This window comes from Salvelinus alpinus, chromosome 3 (assembly GCF_045679555.1).
Source record: "Salvelinus alpinus chromosome 3, SLU_Salpinus.1, whole genome shotgun sequence".
NCBI lineage: Eukaryota > Metazoa > Chordata > Actinopteri > Salmoniformes > Salmonidae > Salvelinus > Salvelinus alpinus.
In genome coordinates this window covers 61,752,918-61,780,689 of record NC_092088.1, presented here as the reverse complement: position 1 = coordinate 61,780,689, position 27,772 = coordinate 61,752,918, and the positions used below count along the sequence as shown (strand labels likewise).

General features: G+C 40.8%; 2 pseudogenes; one reads left to right on the top strand and one right to left on the bottom strand.

The window, feature by feature from the left end:
- The first annotated feature begins 395 nt into the window (after positions 1 to 395).
- LOC139569833 (sideroflexin-1-like) lies at positions 396 to 14,649 on the top strand (annotated as a pseudogene).
- Positions 14,199 to 27,643, bottom strand: LOC139571070 (peroxiredoxin-like 2A; annotated as a pseudogene).
- Between the last annotated feature and the right edge of the window lie 129 nt (positions 27,644 to 27,772).

The following is a 27,772-nucleotide window of genomic DNA, read 5'->3' as shown; positions in this document are numbered from 1 at the left end:
TACCAAAAGGCAAAAGGCCTCCTGCGGGGATGGGGCCTGGGATTAAAAATACAAAATAAAATATAGGACAAAACACACATCACGACAAGAGAGACACCACAACGCTACATAAAGAGAGACCTAAGACAACATACCATGGCAGCAACACGTGAAAACACAGCATGGTAGCAACACAACATGGTAGAAACACAACATGGTAAAAACACATGGCAGCAGCACAACATGTTAGCAGCACAAAACATGGTACAAACATTATTGGCACAAACAACAGCACAAAGGGCAAGGAGGTAGAGACAACAAAACATCACGCGAAGCAGCCACAATGGTCATGAGACGAAGGAATATGTGGTACACACATCGGTGGAGAAAATTGTGTGTTAGTTGTGGGGGTGATCATGGAGATCAGAGATGTCCGGTGAGAGAAAGGCTGATTGAGGTTGCCAGGGTTAGAGTAGTAGAGAAAGTGCCGTATGCTGACGCATGGGTACAGGGTGAGGGATCCTGAGAGGATTTCTGTGAGTAGGCAGAGATCAAGAGAGTGATGGGAATAATATGTGCTTCAGTAAAGTGTGATTTTTAGCATTCATAGCCATGGTTGTTAATTGTACTGCAGAAATGGGTTGAAAGTCACAGAAAATAGAGGTTGTGGTGGCAGCGGCAGAGAAGTACTTTAGATTGCAAAGATTTACTGCAGAACAGTTGCAGGGGGTGTTTTACCTTATCTAGTCGTCTGGAGTAGGACTAGATAAGGTAAAATACTGGAATGTGTGGTTTTTGTTTTTTTAGAGAGGGCTAATAGGTGGTAGGTGGTATATGTGTGGTATATGGCCAATATACCATGGCTAAGGGCTGTTCTTAAGCACAACAACGCGGAGTGCCTGGATACAGCCCTTAGCCGTGGTATATTGGCCATATACCACAAACCTCAGTTCCTTATTGCTATTATAAACTGCTTACCTACGTGGTTAGAGCAGTGAAAATAAATGTTTTGTCATACCCGTGGTATACGGTCTGATATACCACAGCTGTCAGCCAATCAGCATTCAGTGCTCGAACCACCCAGTTTATAATATTGTATCAAATAATATAATTAGGTAGGCCGTGAATGGCCTCACACACCCGTACAGTAGGTGGCGGTGTATGCACCTAAAAGTTGGATGGGATCCGCCAACGAAATCCCAAAGAATAAGTCACTGTTTTTCAGGTCTCTGCAAGGTGTGTAGAGTGAGCACAGCTTGACATTGAAACTAGGTATGTTTTGGTGATTTTATTGGCAGTGTGTTACATGTTGTAAATGTGTAGCTAGCTCGAGCTAACGGAAGACGCTAACGTTCGGTCGTTTCCTTTTTGTTTTATACGTACGCTAGCTAGCTAACGTTAGTGGTTGTGTTTTTTAATTGCACATAGTAAGAAGGCACCGTGTTCGTTCACAATATAGTAATGTATATCAAGACAGTGTATGTCAGCCTCACATGCTACAATATTGGACAAGCAAACTGATGGTCAAACATTAGCTACCTAAACTTAAGCATGCTATTGTGAGCTTCCTATTTTAATAACGTAAACTGCACTCATATCGCTGCGAGACGCAGGTTGATTTGTATCCATCTACTATATACTGAAAATTGTAGATAACGTTACACTTCTAGCTTGGCCTTACTTTCTCCTTTACTTGTCGTGAGTGTCAGGCACCAATCACATGTGTTATTGCATTAAAGCTTGCCTTGGGTTCACTGTAATTTTAGGGTACAGTTATTTTTTACAGTAGCATATCGATGCGCCATATCGGACGCTATTCGATTTTTTTTTATTGAAATAAACGGATGTCCATGTACTTTACCCAACTTTTTTTGTTAGTTCTAACGAGGGAGTCGTCTGGTAAAAACGAATTATCGGTCACGTTATCAACGCATTGGCGAACAGTCTGATTTCACTCTAAATCTATTGATCAACAATGAAAGTATCGACGCCTGCCACTTCATGGGACTCAATTCTCATTTACAGAATGTGGATATTTATATGTGCACTATTCTCAGGAAGATAAAGCATAATAACAAGCAAATGTCTTGATATTTGTTTCCTAAAAGCCTTGATTATATTTAAACCATATGTTATTATTAAATAGTTACAATACTATCAACAATCAAAATTATAGTAATTAGGAAAATAATAATTCTAACCTGTCTAGCTTTTTTCAGTTTACATTAGCATCAAACAAACATTCTAGCTGCATTTTACAGTTTAGCATTTTCACTTGGACAATTTAGTTTGAATTCTATTGCAAAATTGAGAGCCATAAGAACAGAAAACTGCTGTGGTTAAATCACTTTTATTAGAATAACATAACTAAACCCTCCACATCCCACCCACCCCAAAAATTATTTTAAGTGGTTTGTTTTTCAAGACCTACACCATGTGCATATACAGTGCATTCGGAAAGTATTCAGACCCTTGTTCCATTTTGTTACATTACAGCCTTATTCTAAAATGGATTAAATAGTCCCCCCCAGCATTGAGTCAGCGTTGATGTTATGTTTCTCCTGTCCAGACACTGTTCTTGTTTTGTCTACTTATTGTTAAATCTACACCCAGTACTTGCTTCTAGTCTCCCAGCATCTGTCGTTACAGAACTGTTACACTTTGAGTCTTCTTGGGTATGACGCTACAAGCTTGGCACACCTGTATTTGTGGAGTTTCTCCCATTCTTCTCTGCAGATCCTCAAGTTCTGTCTTGTTGGATGGGAAGTGTCGCTGCACAGCTATTTTTAGGTCTCTCCAGAGATGTTCGATTGGGTTCAAGACAAGTCTGGGTTCAACAGTCCAGAGTTTCTTGTTTCTCATTGTCTGAGAGTCCTTTAGGTGCCTTTTGGCATACTCCAAGTAGGCTGTCATCTGCCTTTTACTCAGGAGTGGTTTCCATCTGCCCACTCTACCATGAAGGCCTGATGGGTGGAGTGCTGCAGAGATGGTTGTCCTTCTGGAGGGTTCTTCCATCTCCAAAGAGGAACTCTAGAGCTCTGTCAGTGACCATCGGGTTATTGGTCACCTCCCTGACCAAGGCCCTTCTCTCCTGATTGCTCAGTTTGGCTGGAAGACCAGCTCTAGGAAGAGTGTTGGTGGTTCCAAACTTCTTTCATTTAAGAATGATGGAGGCCACTGTGTTCTTGGGGACCTTCAATGCTGCAGACATTTTTGGTACCCTTCCCCAGATCTGTGCCTCGACACAATCCTGTCTCGGAGCGTTACGTGCAATTCCTTCAACCTTATGGCTTGGTTTTTGCTCTGACATGCACTGTCAACAGTGGGAACTTATAAAGACAAGTGTGTGCCTTTCCAAATCATGTCCAATCAATTGAATTTGCCACAGGTGGACTCCAATCAAGTTGTAGAAACATCTCAAGGATGATCAATGGAAACAGGATGCACAAGTCTCATAGCAAAGGGTCTGAAAACTTATGTAAATAAGGTATTTCTGCTTAATTGTAATACATTTCTAAAAAACACTCTGTAGAGCGCTCTGCACCTTGAGGCTGTTATCTCTAGGGCAGTTCAGGTTGTTGATGGAGGACCTCCGTGTTTAGGAATGTGACTACTTTTCTTGAATTGCTTATAACTATTTTATGTTTTTATGCATTGTATTTGTATGATTTGTGTACATGCAGGGCTCCCTTGAAAAAGAGGCCTTGGTCTCAATGGGATTTCCCTGCTAAAATAAAGGTTATATTTTTTAAAGTCACACTGTAACACCATTATGTAAACATTGCACAGAAGTGGAAAGTTAAATTTTTAGCTGTTTTACAAGTCATGATTTAGTTTTGTTTTCTAGGAGAAACTCAAACAATCTGCCTCAATGAAATATCAGAAATTATTCATGCTTATTCTCACTTTCCTTGTCCTCCTTCTTCTCTCGTCTTTCCCTTTTCCCTACCCTTCTCTCCCATGTTTACATAATTTCGCCTTTCCATATCCCTCCCTTTTATCTCCCCTTTCTGTAATCCCTTTAACATCTCTCACCTTCTCTCCTCCCATCTCACCCCTTTTGACCCTCTTTCCTCCCCCCCACATTCCCATCACCTCTCTCCTCACCTCTACTCCTCCAGGACGACTCCAGCCGTTGTGTTCTGGCAGTGGGTGAACCAGTCCTTCAACGCTGTGGTCAACTACAGCAACCGCAGTGGAGACGCTGCCCTCACCACCAAGTAGGGACTGGGACCACTTACACCACAACCACATTACTAAACCAGCCCTACAGTACCTGTAACTGGCTAGTACTATGGTGCATCTCATAGCCTTAGTTACTGTATCTTCCTCTCCTCATCTGCTTTCCTTCATCAGTACTGATCTGAAAGGACATGGATAGGTCTAGTTATTTCAGATCAGCGCAGATAAAAGGAAGGAGACATGGAAAGGGTGCCACTTTAAACTATTTAGATGCACCTACTTTAACCAGGACACATGCGGAATGAGAACAAGCAATGCTGGTGCTTCTCAGTTTATATGGAAAGAGCATGTAAAGACTGGGGACCATTTTAAATCCCTACCCTTCTCTCCCATGTTTACATAATTTCGCCTTTCCATATCCCTCCCTTTTATCTCCCCTTTCTGTAATCCCTTTAACATCTCTCACCTTCTCTCCTCCCATCTCACCCCTTTTGACCCTCTTTCCTCCCCCCCACATTCCCATCACCTCTCTCCTCACCTCTACTCCTCCAGGACGACTCCAGCCGTTGTGTTCTGGCAGTGGGTGAACCAGTCCTTCAACGCTGTGGTCAACTACAGCAACCGCAGTGGAGACGCTGCCCTCACCACCAAGTAGGGACTGGGACCACTTACACCACAACCACATTACTAAACCAGCCCTACAGTACCTGTAACTGGCTAGTACTATGGTGCATCTCATAGCCTTAGTTACTGTATCTTCCTCTCCTCATCTGCTTTCCTTCATCAGTACTGATCTGAAAGGACATGGATAGGTCTAGTTATTTCAGATCAGCGCAGATAAAAGGAAGGAGACATGGAAAGGGTGCCACTTTAAACTATTTAGATGCACCTACTTTAACCAGGACACATGCGGAATGAGAACAAGCAATGCTGGTGCTTCTCAGTTTATATGGAAAGAGCATGTAAAGACTGGGGACCATTTTAAATCATTATTACTGTGGAGAGATTCCTGAACTGTACATCGTCATGTCTGCCTGACTTGTCAAGTTTTGCAATAAATATTGCTTATGATTTGAATGCATGTATTCCGTATGCATTGTGACCATGTGCATTGTGACTTGAGACCTCTATCTGTGTATTAGATAAGACTAGATTCTGGTAAATGCTTGGAACAGGAACATTATTGAGGCTCAGTAAATTGTTTTAGTAAGATGCTAAGATGTAAATGTGTGCCCCTATGTTCTCTCAGTCAGTTGGCTGCAGCGTACATCAGTGCCACCACAGGAGCTGTAGTCACAGCCCTGGGACTCAAGTCTCTAGCCAAGGTACTGGACTGTCTCTGGATCATCTTAGTTCAAGTTGATTTACACTTCGCTTAGCATTTTAGCTCCATGAAAAATCAACATTGAGACAAACTCCGTCTCTCTCCCAGCGCCTTCCAGCCGTCATGAGCCGGTTCGTTGATTGTTGATTGAATCAACACATTATCCACTTTCAATGCAACGTACCTAGGGATGTCCCAGACTCAAAAAAATATTGGTTGACCGAGAGTCATCTGTTTCGAACAATCGATTGGTCAAATTTTAAATCGTGTATTTTTCCATATATGGACACTATGTGTTTTAATCAAATCAGCTATATGCACTGAGCTTGTATGATGCTTTAAGCTCTCTGTTTGATTAAATAATGAAGACACACAAATGACTAGAGGGAGTGCGACGGCAATTGATTTGATTGTGCCGGGTCGGGCTTAGTAAAAAAATATAATATATTTTACATTGAGTGACTGACTAGTTACGTTGTGTATCTCTCCTCCCTGCTGCGGCGACTACCACAGAACATCAACAGTGTTAATCTCGCTGTCCGTGTTGCTGAAGCTGCAACATAATTACAGCCATTTCTGACAAGTTTTGTTACCGAAATCCCTCTTTTGTTTAGGAAAAACATTCCCTCAACCCTTGCTCTCTTTAGGTGACACATGTATGCATTGCATGCACATAACCAATAGGGCCTGATTTTATAGCGATCAATAAATTGGTTATAACAAACTCTGAACACTGTAACACGTGACAGCAAAATGATGCAGAGGACGTGACAAATAAACTCGAAACAGGGAAATGTTTACTGGTTGCTCAGGAGGTAAAGGGGAAGTCAGACATGTGGAATAAATTTGACTAGTTGTGGAAAATACTGGAGATCAAGAAAAAGAAGGTAAGGAGCAAGGGCTGTGTGCTTATTGTGTGTGCCAAAAACAGGTGCTGTTTTTCTGATCGTTTGGAACAATGTAAACAACACTAAATAAATTACATTAAAACAACACTAAAAACAGTCTTATGCATTCGTGAATACAATTGCCGAAATGGAACGATTTATTGTTTACACAAATTATTCAAGGATTGCTTTATTTTATTTTTAAACTAAAATGTTTGATTGCATTTAAAATCATGAATGACTCGTGTGCAACAATATCCTGGTTAACTTTGGACATAGCAACATGATTTGGCTGAATTTCATTCTCTCCTTTATGTCCCTTTTCTTAGGGAGCTGAAGTACGGCATTCCAGTGACAGATGAGGAAGGGAACGGTTAGGAGAGTCAGTCACCGCTGCCAAGTCAGGCATCATCCAGGTGGTGGTGTCCAGGATTGGCATGGCTGTGCCAGCTATGGGTAAGCACTGTGTTTCGGACACAATGTGACTGACCGCCTGGATTTGGACTGGTGTTTTTCTACAATGGATGAAAGTAGAGACTCCGCTACAAAATTGTGTATCAAACACTGCACTAGAGGAACAATTGGGAAAGTAATTCTGCTTTGAAAGTTGATGAATTTGTAACCTTGCTTTTGAGAAAATGGCCCTTCAATGTTTTAGTACACCTACTGGAGAGCTTTTTGTCTACACCTATTCAGCATCGTTCACACCCTCTTAAGCCTTAGCCCCACCCATTTCTTTAAGAATGAATGTGTGAGGCCATGTCCTAAACAGAGTTAGTAAGGTAGTGTAGTAAACTACCAAAGATTTCAAGACGAAAAGTGGTGAAAGTAGTAGCCTACAATAAGGAAAAACTCCAGTTAAAAATACACGTATCTAGTCCTTGGCCTATATCCTAATATGACTTTGGTGCAGGTCATGTTCTTGATATTACCATCTCTGATAAACGCACACTATATCAAATTAAATCAGTGTATTCGTCAAATGCACAGGATACAGAAGGTGCAAATGGTACAGTGAAATGGTTATTTGCATAGGAAGTGTCCACATAAAAATATTGTGTAATTATTAGATGATGCTTACCTAGACACACTTGTCTAAATTGATGGTTCGTGTGAAAGAAATGCTATAACCAACCCAAGCCACATCTAGCTAAGTGGATGTGGCTTGGGTCGTGGTCATTATTGTCTAGCTAGCTAAACAATGAACCATAATCTCAACCCATACTATTAGCAATACAAACATATTGTCATAGCTAGCCACTATGCATGAAATGCTGTAGTATGAATCTGCAAGTAGCTAAAGCTAACAAACTAAGTTCATTGTTAGCTAACTAACATTAGGCTATAGCTAGCAATTCAAATGGCTTCCTCAGATACAAATAATATTACTACACAGATCATACACATAGCGTTAGCTAGCGAGCCAGCACGCTAACATTCGCTAGCTAGCCAACAGTATGCTTTAACTTGCAATGAAAATGACTTTCTGACTAAATTAGAAACGTATAATATCTGAAAATGTAGCTAGACTCTTACCCATATACATGGATGAACGCTTCACGGCAGACTGGAAACCCTTTAGCTAACTAAGACGTCCTGTGTTTCCATTTAGTTTGTACAGCTTGTTTGGTCCGCGTTGTGTCAAGTCACACAGGTTCACACTGACCGTGTGCAGAAAGTAGTCCATCACAACTTTTCCCCCACTGATCTTTGTCGATAGCACCGGCTAAATTCGGGGCAGCAATGTTGTTGTGGGCAGTAGCAACACTTTTGCAGTTCTCCATGGCTAAGGTAATATCTTTCAAAAAAGCTCCGGTAGCAAGGATTATCTACACACACTGAGCAGCTCATGTTTGACTGAAGCGTGTTACATGGCAGACCAATCTGAACTTCTCTCTCTCGCCATGTCCAGCCCATCCATTATCTCAGCCAATCATGGCTAGCGGGAAGTTTCCTGTCTTTCTGTGGCTAAACCAACTAGGCTTGCGATTTAACAATTGTAGTATTTACAGATGTCATACAAGTTTAAGGCACATGAAACTTAACATGTTCCAGAAGGCATTTCTGCCAAAAAATGCATTTTATAAAATAAAATATGTGTTGCCTCTTGAAAGTCCTCATTGTTTTCTCTCTCACTCTCTCTCGGTCTGTCCACAGCTATCCCACCTGTGATAATGAACGCCCTGGAGAAGAAAGCCTTTATGAAGGTAATGTTACAAGAGACGAATGGATGCCTGTCATGCTGTCAACAGTCAGTGGGTTTACTGGAGCCCGTACTACATACAGTGTGTGTGGAGGATAATCTGTGGCATGTAGCCACTGTTGTACTAAGCCTACCCTCTATTTGGAGTTCAAACCACAGAATTAAATAGTGTCATTCTATGTGGGGTTCAGCCATGTAAAATATGCTACTTGTTTGTTGGTGTCATGAGAAGCCAGTGGAAATCCAGGCTTCTGTGTTTTGTCGTGTCTGATATCCTGTGTTGATCTGCAATCTCTAGCCTGGTCCCGGATCTGTTTGAGCTGTTTTGTCAATGACCATATGAGTAAGCACAAACAGATCTTGGACCAGGCTTGTTAAGCTCTTCAATACTGTCAGTGTAATGTCTATATACTGTCAGTTGGTTTCATAAAAAATTGCTTCAGCTTGGAGTTGCTTTCACAATTTCTGTCTCTGTTCTCTCCTCAGCGCTTCCCAGTCCTAAACGCCCCAGTACAGGTGGGTCTAGTGGGTCTGTGGTAAGTTCATAGTTAATGATACTGTCGTCTGCGTTGGTCTAAGGGAGTAATTTTCCTCTCTCAATGACATGCGCTGTAAGCAAACTAACCATAACATGAATACTGCACGTCACGATTGTATTCCGCGTACTGCTTGTATTGCACTGTTTACAAAACTTCCTTTTCTCTTTCAGCCTGGTGTTTGCAACTCCTCTGTGCTGTGCCCTCTTCCCACAGAAGAGGTAAAATATGGCCATATGTTACATACCTTAGCTATAGACAGTGGATCTGCTTTTCTCGCCAGTGGGTGGGCCTGGCTCCCAGTCATGTGAAATCCATAGATTAGGGCCTAATTTATTTATTTCAATTGACTGATTTCCTTATATGAACTTTAACTCAGTAAAATTGTTGAAATTGTTGCATGTTGCTTTTATATTTTAGTTCGGTGTACAATCAGAAAAATTTGACTGGTAGGCTTTCACCACCTATTCCATCATTTCAGACAAGGAAGCAACTTTGCAGGACTGAGACGCAACCCTCACTATCACCTCTCCCAAATAAAAGAGACAAGGGGAGAAAGCCTCTTCGAAGTAATGAAACGCAGGCGAGCGTAGTGTGACAGACGGTTATCTTATACTGCTACATTGACAAACAGACTATGGTTTGATTTTTTTTTTTTTTGCGTTTATCCTCCCTGGGGTTGTGGGTGTTTAATTACTGAATGTTACTGAATGACAAATTCTATCAAATCACCCCAAACTAGATCGCCCCTCGTTTCAATCCCAGAGATATTTTTTCTCCCCAAGGTGTATTTGTTTTTTCCATTGTGTTTGAGATCGTACCCTTTAAGCTGTGTGCACTGAAACCATTCATGACTTGGAATTAGAAAATAGTTAAATTGAATCTGCTAGATATCCACTCCCTCAAGTTGGCTCAACTGTAGTCTGTAGTAAAATACAACAGTTGGTTTATGAGCACAATATAGACTATTAAATTCCTTTTTCGGTCTACCAGGGTTTTGTTTATCATTGCAAAACGTATTGCTTCAGTGTGCCCTAATGAACATTAACCAGTTGACTAGCAAAGCTTCCCTCTCTCACCACTGCCCTTGGAAGTGTACTTACACACACACTGTCCTACCAGATAACCTTATAAACCCCTCTCATCCTAGTAACCCTGTCTGTTTTGTTATGAAGAAAACCTTTAGAGATGCTATGACACTGCGGGGGCACTCCTTACTGAGATTTCAAAAAGCACATTCCTCGTTGCACTGATGACAATGATATGCCAGCAGAAAGGTTTATCTAGGATAGGATCTAGGCATAATGTTTCCGCCCCATATCATGGTCTTTCGGCAGGTAGCCTAGTGGCTAAGAGCATTGGGCCAGTAACCGAAAGGTCGCTGGTTCGAATCCCTGAACTGACTAGGTGAAAAGCTGCCGACGTGTCCTTGAGCAAGTTTCTTAACCCTAATTGCTCCTATAAGTCACTCTGGATGAGTGCTTACTAAATAACTAAAATATATACTATATACTAATTTGGATAGTGACTGCATTTTCAATGGACCTCAAGAGTTTGATTGTTGGTGAAATTTGTGCCTTGCATTACTAATGCCTTTGAAGGGGAATGTACTGTATTGTGTCTAAATGTTAAAGTAATAAGGATATTATTAATGTTTTGTCCCCCGCTGTCAGTTTGTGACTCTCCTGGTCCCTCTTTAGACTGCTCATTCTTCTGTTACAATAGAGAAGGGCAAGAAGAGTTGGCTTGCAGTGCTGCCATACAGACCTAGACGCATGGTGGTTCCAATGTATGCAATAAGAGGCAAGGGTACATATATGAATCCCACTCTGTATGATGTCAGGTTTAGATTAGTTGTGGTGATATGTATACCAAATAATATTGTTTTAATGTCATGAAACAAAAGCAAAGTTGTGAGAACCAGGGGTCTGAAACTACTGTCCGACTGACAAAATGTGCCTCCTAAGCTGATTTAATGTGGCCCGTGGTTGTATTAGGAAATGCAGCCCGTGGTCATAAAATTTGAGACACCTGTCTTAAACCCTTGAGCTAAAATAAATCAGGAATCAATTATAGGACAGTTGGAAGTAATGCTGGGACCTTTAGTTCCCGTGTGTAAAAACTGGGCTTAGTTGGAGCATCCCTGATCAAACCTGTATATTAATGTTGTTAATATATCGATGTTGACAGTGTAGTAGTAATATGTCTTTTTATGCTTGGTCGAGTAGTACCAGACTATTTCGTAGTACAATATCAACTGAATTTAACTTTGTGTGGTCGAAATCGGGTATGTAAAACGCGTACATTTTTGTGGGATATAGAGGATATATTTAACAAATAAATAGCAGAGATGTATTAGATTTTAAACTTCAGGGTGCGGTGCTCCATTTCTTCACTAGGTGGCAGTTAGACCAACTATTACACATTTCCATTGTGTTTTTGTGTGTCTGAGAGTTGACTTTGAATGTAGTAGTCAAAACCACCCATCAGTATTGGCCCGGTTGATTTTTAGTAAGGCTCGGTCACCTAGCCTGGTACCAGATTTGTTTGCTGTCTTTTCAGGCTATAGATCACCTTTTCCTCTGTCAAAGTCAGTATAGAGCTCCACAGTTGAGGTGTCATAATACCCATAAAACCTAGCGGTCAAACAGGGAAATGGTTCCAATTGTTTTTTCACCATTCAATTTTCTCATAGGGGATTTTAGAAACATTTAAAATAAGGGCTGTGTTTTGTGCAGGCTTAACCTAGCGTGACGTTTTGATAACCATGTACATCTCTCGCACAAGGTGACTTTTATCAATCTATTCATCTCTATTTACTCTGATTCAAAAATGCTAATTAGCGTCAAAGTAGACATCATGCAAAACTACAAATACCTGCAAGCTCCTTCACGTCATCTCTAGCTGACGCTAACATTAGATAGTTAATCCAGAGATTCTTACCTTTGCCTCGATTCGGCAGTCTCGTCCAGATCATCATGGCATTTGTAGTTCTTTATGATAGCCACATTAGCATTTCAGTTTTCGGGGGTAAATACAGGCGACTATATTGATAAAAGTCCCTATTGTCCGAGAGAGATTTACATAGTTATCAAAACATCATGCCAACGTAAGCCTACACGAATCACAGCCCTTATTTTAATGATTGGAACCAGTTCCGTTTAACTCTATGGCATGCCTACCATCCCACTGTGCTTGGTAGTTGTAGATCACGTCTCTCAATTAAATCCGATATTTAACAAGACATTTCACTGTAATGGACGTCAGTGGTCATGAATGAATCTCCTCCTCTCACAGACTTTTTATTCTATTGCTCTATTTTTAGAAATGACTCCACATAGCCTGGTCCCAGTTCTGTTTGTGCCGTCTTGTTTAGTGGGACAGTGAAGATAGAATTTGTCAAGATAACACAAACAGATCTGGAACCAGGCTAGATTCCTCATACTTTTCAGTGCAAATGTTTATCATCATCCATAGACAATCAGATGCACCGCAGCAGTGTTATTATGGCCATACAGTAAACATTGCTACATTTATGCCATGGCTTTCAACTGCAAATACCAGCGTTGGAGTCAGTTCCATTTCAATTGACTGAATTGAAATCCTGGTAGATACTGGTTCATCTGTACTGTACATAAGCACACATGCAGAGTAAATGGATATTCCACAAGTCACATTAATTCAATTTTTATGTCCATAATTGAATATAATACCATGAATTTCATGAGCAAGTTGACACCATTGTAAAACTCACTCATTCACTTGCCTATTACTATATAAAGACACCCCATCGTTATTGTATCTTGGGGCTTTGGGGGGTTCTGTTGTATCTTGGGTAAAAGTGGCCTGCAATTGGGTGCTATGTAGTAACCAATGTAAAGGGTGGGGGTGGGGGTGTGGGGTACCTCTTCTAAATGTATCGAAAATATAATGTGCTTGACAATGCCTATGATATAAACAAAGTCACAGCTTACTATTATGAGTTTATAGTAAGTTAGTTATCCAGCAGCTGCTAGCTTTATTTAATCACTGCCATTTAGTTGTTTTCTGGTCCTTTTGGTGGGGAGGGCAAGGAAATGTGATTAGAACAAAAAATGAACCTAGAGCTAGATCGTGCTGATAAACATGCAAGGCTTGCGATTGATTGTACTATTCATTTAGTCAAGGCAAAGATGTGCTGTGTATCACACAGAGCTACAAACCTAGCCAAGGAAGAGACGGGGTTGATAAAGTTGGGAAAGCAGAGCTTAAGTTTGTCATTGCTTAAGTTTTATTTGACTAGCATCTACCAGGTTATTCTCATGCAATAACTTTCATGTTAAATATATCTCAAGGTTAGCTTCGGCATGTCATAGAATATGGTCTCAGCAGCACATTGAAGGCACAACACTGAAGACAATCTATGACGTCGCTACACTCCATGAATGGTATGGATGTTTCATGTCAATGTGTGTCCACGTACAGTAACTCTTGTACTGTTGTTCAATACCCATGTAGTTTTCAGTATTGGCATTTACTACCTGATTGTTTTTCCCCCTCCATGTTTTATTGCATTGGAAGTGTTATGTCACACCTGAACTATGTAAGATGTATTTACTCAGAGCTATAGAATAAAGTGATTGAAATGAAATAATTATTTTATCTGAATGTTCCACAACATTGTGCTCTGCTTAATGTGTTAACGGCACTGACGTTAGGGTGAGACACACTCCGCATTGCTCAATGTTTACAGACCGCAGTCTTCCAACAAAGGAGTGGTCCTACAAGGTCATCTACAGCACCTCCTATAGTACACAAACACGGACCATTGCCTGAGGTAAACTCTATTTGTTTTCGTAGAATGCCTTTGTCCAAAAGCCAGTAAAAACAGGGGGGATTGAAAAAGAGAGCTACATAAGTAGATGAACAGTGTGTTATGGAAACACTTATGAAAGGGATGTTCTGAATGTAGAACTTTCTAAAAATGTATTTTTTTTTCACCCAGTGACCTGGGTGAAAAGACTGGTGGCAGCAACACTGGCATCATTACCCAATACAATAAGCCAAGTCGTCCTGTCGGTCCGATGAAAAGAGACAAGAGGATGGTGTGATGAGGTCTAGGGTTTATTGTGCTTTGCATTCTCACACCTGTTTCAGGCACATTGGCCACCCTGGCCATAGTGAGTATATTGAGGCAGTGTGTGTTTGGATATCGAACCTGCTCCCCTCGTTGCTGAGTTTACAGTCAGGTCTTCATTAATAACACAGACCACACACAAGTCACACTTGAGTACCTGAACAGGTAAACATGAAACACATACAGAATACAGATGCATAGCGCAGTGCTTCCCAACCCTGGTCCTCGTGTACCCCCAACAGTACACATTCTCATTGTAGCGCTCATTGAGGGCTTGATGACAAGTTGAATCAGGTGTGCTTGTCCGGGGTTACAATAACATTGATTACTGTTGGGGGTTCTCGAGGACCAGGGTTGAGAAACATGCATTCCTCAAGTTGAGTTCGACTCCATTGGAGACATCAATAAAAGTGTGAAACACACCATCGTTGTAGATCTACTTCTCTTTCCCAAAGGATGAGTAATGTACAAGTGTTCTCACAGTTTAGTGCATGCTGTAAGGTCCCTGACTGAGTGTCTTTATTTAACCAGGTAAGACATGAGAACACATTCTCTTTTATAATAATGGCCTGACCAAGGCCTTTAGGCTATAGAACGCATCTAGTTTGTACAATTTGTGCGGTTCCACATCTAGAGAAAAGAGATAAGCTACACATTCATTTTCCAATGGGCTTATGAGTGCAGGAAGTTAAGGGCGTAGGAGCTAATGAGCAGTGAAGATTATTCACCTGAGCATACTAGAACATTCACATTTTTATTGAGGAATTGACACGTTTCATATGTCCTATGATAGGTGGAGCTAGCAATCTGAGAACTCATTAGTGCATGAGAACGACAGATACGGAAAATGCCCTTTCCTAGGTCAAATGTTTTGTAATCATACAAAACTCAAGAACACTTGCATTGTTGTTTGCATATGGTTCAGTTTTGAAGGGAATTGAGAAAAGACAAATGCAGGAAATAACCAAGTAGTTGTGTCTGAGGCCTCTTTATCAGTGTTGATCTAATGCTACTAACAAAAACTCAATCTATTGCACTGGCACAATTCTCTTCACAGCCTCTAAAACATCTTCATTCTCCACTTTGTTGCCAAACTCCTTCTCCCTGTGCTCCAAAAGAATACCCTGAGGAAAAAAGACAACATTAATTTAAAAAGGGACATACATAATACCAAACAAGCTCACAACAATGCTGCTCTCTGTCCATTCGTTTTCATTAAATCATGTTTGTATCCATATTGTCCTGATTACTAAGGAGTTGATAACAGATAAAGTGGTTGTGCCTGGTATGTGTTGGCAGTTTGAGTCTAACAGCTCCAATCAATGATGCCCAGATGCACAGCCCTGTGTGTGGTGTGGTACCTGATTCCCCGCTCCGATGACAAACACACCTCCCAGGACAAAGCCCTCCCCCAGCATGTTGCCCTGGTAACCAGCCTTCCAGGCCCGCATTAAGTTCTGCCACACCCCCTGACGGATGAAGCCCAGCCCCCCCATTTTCCTCTCTAGTGGGCCGTAGAAGTGATGCTGCAACGGACACGAGCAAATCAATCAGTCCTTGGAGAAAATAAAACTTGAAACAAAGTCAGGCACAAACAATGGGCATATTATATCGACACCAGAGCATGTGAGCGAAGTTGAGCGGTTGGAAATTCCACTCCTTGTCCTTTCCAACTTCCGCTCCGCTCCGCACTCACAAATACAATTTCTTTTAAGCCGCTCCAATCATTAAAATCACAATTTAACCAACAGCCATATATTTTTGTGACTACCTGGACCTAACATTTGGTTTAGAAGTATTGAAACCAAACCATACGGATCTGAAATAAAAGTATTTGAATAAACATGAAAAGGTGAATGTAAAGAAGCACACATTTCAACTAGGCTACATGTCATATTAAACATATAAACACTCTAAATAGGTGAGGAGCCGGACAGGCAGCCTAAGATGGAACGAAAATTAATTATTTAAACTATATTATTTAAATTATTATTCAAGGCTATAACCTATGACACAAAAGTCTGGTAGGGACATAAAGCGCTCAGCATATAAACAACATTCTATTGTATTCAATCATTATAGTCTAAATTGCGCATATAGGCTGTGACTTACTTAGAATTAAATACAAATTAAACAAAAAAAATGACTTAGTGCCTTTGAATTTGTTTTTAGAAACACGAGATTGGCCAGTCTGTGGCTTCAGGTTCATGCGATGGTGTCTGGAGAGCCGGCCGGCAGCAGAGAATATCCTCTCCACACTTGCAGAGCCATTGGGGATGCTAAACACTTTTGGCCACCCTTGCCAGGTTGGGCAGAGATGCAGACTTGTTTTGAAATTTTTCTATAGGTAGGCCTAAAAAAATAACCCAATCAAAACAGAAAGCTGGGATGGGAGAATATGCCAAAATCAATTATAGCCAATTTTATAGATAATAGAACAAAAATTGAATGAAATGTTTGAGATCTGATTTTTAGTTTATAAATACTTTGCTACAATGACACACTTCGTTATCTACCCAACTCATTCCTTTCTTTTAGCATGTGCACATAGTAAGTATACCGTCATGCTTTCAGGATATATGTCTTCAGATTCCACAATGATTCTTTAGTTGTGGACAATAAATCACTGCACTTGTACTTGATCCTCATTTTTGTAAAATCACTGCACTTGTACTTGATCCTCATTTTTGTAAATCAGTTTCTTTATGAAAATATTTAGCAAACGCCATGACAGTAGCTAAAGCAAGGGGCTATAGCAGCACAAAAGTAGACTACAAATGCATGCTGGGCCGGGCATGCCCTGAGCTCATGAAGTGAGCGCTACTGGAACGAAATTGGAGCGAGTAAGAAGGCCGAAGCTCCAGCCTTTAAGAACCTCGCTTCCTCGCTCCGCTCACATACCCTGATCTACAAATGGTTCAGTTCCTCTCCTTCATAGCAGGCCTATGTAGTGATCTATTCAAACATGTTCACAGTTCTTTCAGGCCAGTGCAGATGAAGGAAAGGAGGAGAGGAAGCCTTTGTTAAACTATTAAGATGCACCCATAGAGCGTCAGGTCAGTCTCACCTTCACGTCTACATAAATGTCCCCAGCAAAGTACGGTCGGAAGTCCTGGATCTCCGTGCCGATGTTCTCCTTCACCACGGCAACCAGAGGGACACCAAGATCCTCAAGCTGGGTTTTCAGAGAGGACAGCTCAGAGGCCTCCTACACACACAATTAGTACAATTCGAAATTATAGGATGGGGCATTGTTTACTTGAAATTTAGGCCTGCAGATTTCTCCTAACGCATACAGTGGAATCTACATAACAACATATGGTGTGGAATATAGACTTGAATTAAGACCATTTCTGAAAGAATTAAAAAAGCTGACTACACTGTAAAGTATCAGTATCATCACTACTTCACCTCTCTGCACAAAAATCATCCGGGCCGTCGTACAGCCATGACGACTGCTCCTGTCTTCTCCCACAGAGTTTTGGCCTTCATGGTCTTCTCATCTACAGCACACACACAGTACATACATTAGACAGAGCACATACAGTTGAAGTCGGAAGTTTACATACACTTAGGTTGGAGTCATTAAAACTCGTTTTTCAACCACTCCACAAATTTCTTGTTAACAAACTATAGTCATGTTTCCAACAATTGTTTACAGACAGATTATTTCACTGTATCACAATTTTAGTGGGTCAGAAGTTTACATACACTAAGTTGACTGTGCCTTTAAACAGCTTGGAAAATTCCAGAAAATGATGTACTGGCTTTAGAAGCTTCTGATAAGCTAAATGACATAATTTGAGTCAATTGGAGGTGTACCTGTGGATGTATTTCAAGGCCTACCTTCAAACTCAGTGCCTCCTTGCTTGACATCATGGGAAAATCAAAATAAATCAGCCAAGACCTCAGAAAAACAATGTAGACCTCCACAAGTCTGGTTCATCCTTGTGAGCAATTTCCAAATGCCTGAAGGTACAACGTTCATCTGTACAAACAATAGTACGCAAATATAAACACCATGGGACCACGCAGCCGTCATACTGCTCAGGAAGGAGACGCGTTCTGTCTCCTAGAGATGAACGAACTTTGGTGCGAAAAGTGCAAATCAATCCCAGAACAACAGCAAAGGGCCTTGTGAAGATGCTGGAGGAAACAGGTATAAAAGTATCTATATCCACAGTAAAACGAGTCCTATATCGTCATAACCTGAAAGGCCGCTCAGCAAGGAAGAAGTCACTGCTCCTAAACTGCTATAAAAAAGCCAGACTACGGTTTGCAACTGCACATGGGGACAAAGCTCATACTTTTTGGAGAAATGTCCTCTGGTCTGATGAAACAAAAATAGAACTGTTTGGCCATAATGACCATCGTTATGTTTGGAGGAAAAAGGGGGAGGCTTGTAAGCCGAAGAACACCATCCCAACCATGAAGCATGGGAGTGGCAGCATCATGTTGTGAGGGTGCTTTGCTGCAGGTGGGACTGGTGCACTTCACAAAATAGATGGCATCATGAGGGAGGAATATTATGTGGATATATTGAAGCAACATCTCAAGACATCAGTCAGGAAGTTAAAGCTTGGTTGCAAGTGGGTCTTCCAAATGGACAATGACCCCAAGCATACTTCCAAAATTGTGGAAAAATGGCTTAAGGACAACAAAGTCAAGGTATTGGAGTGGCCATCACAAAGCCCTGACCTCAATCCCACAGGACATTTGTGGGCAGAACAGAAAAAGCATGTGTGATCAAGGAGGCCTACAAACCTGACTCAGTTACACCAGCTCTGTCAGGAGGAATGGGCCAAAATTCACCCAACTTATTGTGGGAAGCTTGTGGAAGGCTACCAAAAACGTTTGACCCAAGTTAAACAATTTAAAGGCAATGGACCAAATACTAATTGAGTGTATGTAAACTTCTGACCCACTTGTAATGTGATGAAAGAAATAAAAGCTGAAATAAATCATTCTCTATACTATTATTCTGACATTTCACATTCTTAAAATAAAGTGGTGATCCTAACTGTCCTAAGACAGGGAATTTCTACTAGGATTAAAAGTCAGGAATTGTGAAAAACTGAGTTGAAATGTATTTGGCTAAAGTGTATGTAAACTTCCGATTTCAACTGTACATTAAATACCTCTGGGCCATACGTTAGTTTTCCCTGACTACATGACCAAGAAGAACTCCAAGCCTGCAGTGTTACATGTACAGTGCCATCAGAAATTATTCACACCCCCTGATTTTTTCAACCTTTGTTGTGTTGCAAAGTGTTGATTAAAATTGATTTGTCATTTTTTGTCAACGATCTACACAAAATATTCTGTAATGTCAAAGTGGAAGAAAAATTATAACATTTGAAAAAAAACATTTGAAAAATACAACACTAATATATCTGGATTAGATAAGAGTTCAACCCCCTGCCTCAATACATGTTAGAGTCTTTCTGGGTAAATTTTTCCACCACTGGATTGTGTAACATTTGCCCATTATTCTTTTCTAAATTCATCAAGTTCCGTCAAGTTGGTTGTTTATCATTGCTAGACAAACATTTTCAGGTCTTGCCATAGATTTTCAACTAGATTTGTCAAAACTGTAACTCGGCCATTCAGGAACATTCAGGAACATTCACTCTCTTCTTGGTAAGCAACACCAGTGTAGATTTGTCCTTGTGTTTTAGGTTATTGACCTGCTGAAAAGTGAATTCATCTCCCAGTGTCTGGTGGAAAGCAGACTGAATCAGGTTTACCTCTAGGATTTTGCCTGTGCTTAGCTCCATTCCATTAATTTTTTGTCCTGAAAAACTCTCCATACCTGATTACAAGCATATCCATAACATGATGCAGCCACCACTATGCTTGAAAATATGGAGAGTAGTACACAGTAATGTGTTGATTTGGATTTGCCCCAAACATAACACTTTTCATTCAGGACAAAACGTGTATTGCTTTGCCACATGTTTTGTAGTTTACTTTAGTGCCTTGCTGCAAAAACAATGCATGTTTTGGACTATTTTAATTCTGTAATTCTGTTAATATTATGGAATAACTACAAAGTTGAATACTTATTGACTCAAGAAACTTCAGCTTTTCATTTTTCAATAATTTGTAAACATTTAAAAAAAACATTATTCCACGTTCATATTATGGGGTATTGTGTGTAGGCCAGTCACAAAGAAATATCTTAAACTCAAGCTGTAACACAACAAAATGTGGGAAAAATTATGGGGTGTGAATGCTTTCTTAAGGCACTGTATAAAGACTGGTTTAAACACATGGATAAATGTACTTAGTAAGGAGAGCGTAACAGTTTTACATCATGTTCCCTCTTTACATTAAGCCCTTGTTACATGCGGAGGGAAAATTGCATAGGATAGGCTAGCTCATAATGGTCTGCATTTAAAGACTGCTTTTCACTGGGGGTTCTCAAAGCGTTTTGCGGGAGTTTTATAGACTACCATGTATTGGCGAGGATTTAGCTTGTGGACAGTACAGCACGTCTTACCCACATTACAATAACCTATATAGGATAATACAAAAATGGAATCCTTCACTTGGGATGCAAGTTTAAATTGTTTGTAAACATATGGACTGAAATATAAAAATAAATAAAAAATCATCAATGTAAATGACTAGCTCTGCCGATGTCGAGGAAGGAAGCTGGTTTTAGCGTTGCACCGTGACGTTACCTTTCCTGAGACAAAGTAACTTTGACTGACCATCAAGGATTAAGGTTTGGAAAACTGGTTAAATTGTTTGTCATGTCGTTGGTCTAAATTCATGGCCTGTGCAATGCTTCTATGTGGTGGTAGAATAGGAAAACCTGGGCCCTCGTACCGTCTCCAGTGGAGTGGAGGTCTGCGTCCTCCAAGTATTCCAGCGAGGCCTGAGCAGCCTTGGTCAGACACAGGTCAGTATTAGCCAGGAAGATCCCTGCGATGGCTGCTCCTAAGGCCCCCAGACCCAGAGACCAAATCCCCATCTCAAACAGTTCCACCGCGAAGACAGAGGACAGCACTGCAGACAAAGATAGGAGAAGACATAGACAAACATGATTATCAGAGTCGATTTACAAAATATATTGTTCTTGGGAAAGAAGAAACTGAGAGGAAACAGAACTAGAGGAGTGAGGGGGAGGGGGCCACACTCTGTTTGGCCACACTTATGACTTCTCGTTTAGTCAGTTCATGGGACTTTACCGTTAGTAACTAGGTTTCCATCCAATAAGCGACAGATTTTCATGCAAATACTCGAAAATCTGCATAAAAACTAAATGTGCATTTTCCCACCAGAAATGTGTTTCCATCAAATTGACTTGTTGCGGATAAAAAGCTGTGCGTGATGACGTAGTGCACATAAAAATAACTTTTGCTGGGCCTCCCGGGTGGCGCAGTGGTCTAGAGCACTGCATCGCAGTGCTATGCTGCGCCACCAGAGTCTGGGTTCGCGCCCAGGCCGCGACCGGGAGGTCCGTGGGGCGACGCACAATTGGCTTAGCGTCGTCCGGGTTAGGGAGGGTTTGGCCGGTAGGGATATCCTTGTCTCATCGCGCTCCAGCGACTCCTGTGGCGGGCCGGGCGCAGTGCGCGCTAACCGAGGGGGGCGGGTGCACGGTGTTTCCTCCGACACATTGGTGCGGCTGGCTTCCGGGTTGGAGGCGCGCTGTGTTAAGAAGCAGTGCGGCTTGGTTGGGTTGTGCTTCGGAGGACGCATGACTTTCGACCTTCGTCTCTCCCGAGCCCGTACGGGAGTTGTAGCGATGAGACAAGATAGTAATTACTAGCGATTGGATACCACGAAAATTGGGGAGAAAAGGGGATAAAATTTAAAGAAAAATAAAATAAAAAATAAAAAAAAATAACTTTTGCTGTTAAATTCCCATGTACTGAATAAAAAATACAAGTAAATAGGTTTCCATCGCATTTTCAACTCTAGGCTACTGATCATTTTGTCACAAAAAAATGGTGTTGTATAGTGAATGTGCCCACTCTGGTCTTTCCACGTGCGCTCTAGCCAACAACTCACAGATAGGCTACCTAAATTATGAAATTATTAGGGACAAAATAGCGAGATTGCTTGGCTTTCGTTTTGACAACAAAAAAAACATTGATCATCATGTCACCAGAATAAGACTCTCGATATTTATTGGAAAGCAGCATCACCTTTCACCACCCTGTGAAGTTCCTCATAATTTACAGTACCAGTCAAAAGTTTGGACACACCTACTCATTCAAGAGTTTTTCTTTCTTTTTACATTGTAGAATAATAGTGACGACATCAAAACTATGAAATAACACATATGGAATCATGTCGTAACCAAAAAAGGTGTTAAACAAATCAAAATGGCCACCCTTGCCTTCAAGACTGTTCATAGTTTTTATATTTTCACTATTATTCTACAATGTAGAAAAAGGGCCACTGATCTAGGCCGTAATATTAACTGGGAGACAAGTCAAGGGATGTTTACAGTATGTGTCACTAGAGAGATATAATGTAATGCTCCTTGCCTGATTTGGGCTTGTTAGTGTCAGGGCTGGATGAGTCTGTGCTGAGGTAAAAGGCAGCAGCCTGGATTCTCAGAGAGGGGAGTCTGGCTGTAGGGGTGGTAGAGGGATGGCTTTTGTGAGTGACGCCCCTCCAGAGGCAGTGCAGAGTCTGAGATAGCTACAGCCCCAAGGGCCAGATGGAGGCTTAGGGCCTGGACCTTTGGCCATTATGACTATGTAAACACAGCCTACCAGAGCTCTCACTCTCTCTCTGACTCATACAACGCATACTCAGCCATTCTCTGGAAAGACAACTAAAAAACAGAAGCCTTTACCGTGAGCGTCAAATTATTTGTGTTCGAAAAATGGCATGGGGTTCACATGCCAATGACTGTTAGGAAGTAGTGACTGAGGTTCCAACAGTAGGCTAAAGACTCCGTTTTTTATTCTCTTTTCAGAGACAGTCTGGGGACATGTAGCTTAAATGTGTATTGTTGACAAAAAAAGGAAAAAAATAGTTTCACTGTGTGTATGTAAAACTCTCACTCTCGTCAGTGTTGTCTGGGTGAGGCAAGCGATATCAATTACTGTGAAGCTGAAGGTGCGTCCTAACTAGAGGTCGGACGATTAATTATGGCGGATTTCAAGTTTTCATAACAATCGGTAATCTGCCTTTTTGGACGCCGATTACATTGCAATCCACGAGGAGACTGCGTGACAGGCTGACCACCTTTTACGCGAGTGCAGCATCAAAAGGGCCTTGTGGCTGCAAGGAGCCAAGGTAAGTTGCTAGCTAGCATTAAACTTATCTTATAAAAACAATTCATCACATAATCACTAGTTAACTACACATGGTTGATGATATTACTAGGTTAACTAGCTTGTCCTGCGTTGCATATAAACAAAGCGGTGCCTGTTAAATTTACCATCGAGGGGCCTCCCGGGTGGCGCAGTGGTCTAGAGCACTGCATCGCAGTGCTATGCTGCGCCACCAGAGTCTGGGTTCGCGCCCAGGCTCTGTCGCAGCCGGCCGCGACCGGGAGGTCCGTGGGGCGACGCACAATTGGCTTAGCGTCGTCCGGGTTAGGGAGGGTTTGGCCGGTAGGGATATCCTTGTCTCATCGCGCTCCAGCGACTCCTGTGGCGGGCCGGGCGCAGTGCGCGCTAACTGAGGGGGGCGGGTGCACGGTGTTTCCTCCGACACATTGGTGCGGCTGGCTTCCGGGTTGGAGGCGCGCTGTGTTAAGAAGCAGTGCGGCTTGGTTGGGTTGTGCTTCGGAGGACGCATGACTTTCGACCTTCGTCTCTCCCGAGCCCGTACGGGAGTTGTAGCGATGAGACAAGACTAGCGATTGGATACCACGAAAATTGGGGAGAAAAGGGGAGAAAATTTATTTAAAAAAATAAAAAAAAATAAAAAAAATTACCATCGAATCACAGCCTACTTCGCCAAACAGGTGATGATTTAACAAAAGCACAATCGCGAAAAAAGCACAATCGTTGCACAAATGTACCTAACCATAAACATCAATGCCTTTCTTAAAATCAATACACAGAAGTGTATTTTTTTAAACCTGCATATTTAGTTAAAATAAATGCATGATAGCAGGCAATATTAACTAGGGAAATTGTGTCACTTCTCTTGCGTTCAGTGCAAGCAGAGTCAGGGTATATGCAGCAGTTTGGGCCACCTGACTCGTTGTGAACTGTGTGAAGACCATTTCTTCCTAACAAAGACCGTAATTAATTTGCCAGAATATTACATAATTATGACATAACATTGAAGGTTGTGCAATGTAACAGCAATATTTAGACTTAGGGTTGCTACCCGTTCGATAAAATACGTAACGGTTCCGTATTTCACTGAAAGAACAAACGTTTTGTTTTCGAAATTATAGTTTCTTTATTTAACCATATTAATGACCAAAAGCTCGTATTTGTGTGTGTTTATTATAAGTAAGTCTATGATTTGATATTTGATAGAGCAGTCTGACTGAACGGTGGTAGGCAGCAGCAGGCTCGTAAGCATTCATTCAAACAGCACTTTACTGCGTTTGGCAGTGGCTCTTAGCAATGCTTGAAGCACAGCGCTGTTTATGACTTCAAGCCTATCAACTCCGGAGATTAGGCTGGCAATACTAAAGTGCCTATAAAAACATCCAATAGGCAAAGGTATATGAAATACAAATGGTATAGAGAGAAATAGTCGACGCGTCATAATTCCTATAATAACTACAACCTAACACTTCTTAACTGGGAATATTGAAGACTCATGTTAAAAGGAACCACCAGCTTTCATATGTTCTCATGTTCTGAGCAATGAACTTAAAAGTTAGCTTTATTACACAGCACATATTGCACTTTTACTTTCTTATTCAACACTGTGTTTTTGCATTATTTATTTGAGACTAAATTGATTTTATTTATGTATTATATTAAGTTAAAATAAAAGTGTTCATTGTTCATTCAGTATTGTTGTAATTGTCATTATTACAAATATATATATTAAAAAACGTTTTTTAAATAAAACAATTGGCCGATTAATCGGTATCAGCTTTTTTTGGTCCTCCAATAATCGGTATCAGTGTTGAAAAATCATATTCGGTCGACCTCTAGTACTAACTGAGTATAATTCAGTTGCTCCTAGATGCTGATCTAAGGTCAGTGTTGCAATGATTCCTCTATGATTAATGGAGGGTAAACTGATCCTAGAACTGTGCCTACAGACCACATCTAACCACTCAAATGAATGACAGTAAACCTGCTCGTCTACTTTCCATTTCCTCAAAATTAAACTGATACATGACTTATGCAGGATAAGTAAACAAACCATGTGAGCTGCTCAGTTTGTTACGTTTTATGTTACGTTTTATCTTAAGTAGACTATCAAACTGTACTGTACTAGACACAGTATGTGGTTATACAGTTATGCGTGTGACTCACACACTTCAACACACACACACACACACACACCCGAATGCCTCAGACCACAGCTAACATGGCTAGTCCTCTTTCCCCTTGTATAAGCAAGATGGGCCATAACATACAATGTTACAATTCCGCCCTGAAACATATAATTGTATGGAAGTGATTAGAATGTATAACATCATAATCAATAAATGTGTACTCTAGTCAGAATTAGGGTAAAGACAATATGTCTTTATGGTATTATAAACACAGACTGTCTGAGCTTGGTGCCGACCTGACTAGAGATTTGGGAGAAGAACAGGGAGTACGTCTCAAGGACAAGGTCACTAATCTCTGGCGGCTGGGTAGCAGGACATGTGTGTGCGTCTGTTTGTATGCATGTGTGTGTGTGTGTGTGTTTGTCTGTATGTGTGTGTGTGTGTGCGTATGGTTGTGTGAATGTGTAGGCGTGAGAAGTCAGTATAAAATGAATTGTTTTGTATTCCTGACTTTAGAACGTTCTCTGAATAAACTGTACTAACCTTTTGTATAAGCTGAGTCTTTGACTAATTATTATTATACCCATGGTCTTACAAACCTTGGGAGTTGGTCAGAGCTATTGATTGATTGTTATTATCATTGGGATTGGAAATTCTCTTATCAGCTACACAACAATAAATCATCAGTATAGTCAATTGAGCATAGTTATTAGTATATGAATACAAACATACTGTTAATGTATTGTCATGGTTAGCTTAGATGTTATTTTTTCAAGATATGAATCCTTCAGGTTCTCTGAACACTATGAATATGACATTCTAAAATGGTTCACCAAATGCTTAGGCCTACATGCATTGAAGATATGTGAAACCAGACTAAACCAAACCTTCAAGTACAGTCACTATTTTTAAACTCATTTAATTTTCAAACATTGATTCATATATCAATCACCCACTGAAGGTTTGCACTCACTCGAGAAATGCCCCTCAACTTAAGCTCATTCAATCCCAGATAGGTACTCTGTTCTGCACTTCACTGCGACTTGACAGGCTTAACTACTGCAATGTGACTTTCACTTCTCAAAGGACAAAGGACTAAACCCTAATGATAACAGCAGCCAATAAAGACTACCTGGCAAGAGGACAAAGGACTAAACCCTAATGATAACAGCAGCCAATAAAGACTACCTGGCAGATGTCATGAACTGAACTTGACTGGATTCCTTGTATACCATGTAGATAGAGAGTGAAAAGGAATGTTTACATTGTATAAATCAGTAGTTAAGCTTACAGCGACAATGAGTGGAGAAACGGAATGATATTGACAATGAAAATGAGGACATAGGGCCTATTATTAGAATGACAAAGATGTCATGTTAGCTAGTTACAGATCTAAATATTGGCTGAATTCTGCACCTCCTTGTCTTACAGCTTATTTCAAACGGAGTGGGAAAAAAATATTAGGCTTTTCATGCAAACCCTATCAAGACAATTTTGCAGAGCTCAACTCATGCCATGCAATTTGGCATAGCTAGCTAACGTTAGCTAGCCTATTTATAATGATAAGCAACCTTGAGGATGTACTACAGACAATCATGTTGAGGGGCAAGTAGTATTATAAAGTGAGCTTTACTAGCTAACTAAATTACAGTATGGTATTCTTTGATTTATGCATTAAATAAGCCAAGTAACGTTAGAAGTTAGTAATAGCAATGACACTGTAGTTTGTTGACTTCACATGTGGCTATCTACTACCAGCTGGCTATCTGAGTTCGCTAAACCAGCAAGCTAGATTTTGGCTGCATGATGACGTTTATAAGTTAGCTTGCAGATTTATATACTATGGGTCTGAATGCTCGCAACAACATGTTTAACAATATTTTTAATAATGTATATTAAAAGGTATGATACTCACAAATATTGTGTTGACGGAGAAGAGCGCAGTAGACACTTATCAGTTCAAATTAACAAAATTTGCGGTAGGGCGCATCAGTCGAGCCAGATAAATGGATTAGTCATTGCAGGGAAAACTAATCGCACAAGATAACATGGACCCTTGGTATAACTAATCAACCTTATTTTTTAACAATAAAAACAGATTGACCTAGGCAAAACCGAATAAAAAATAAAGATATATAATATATAAAGATGTGTGT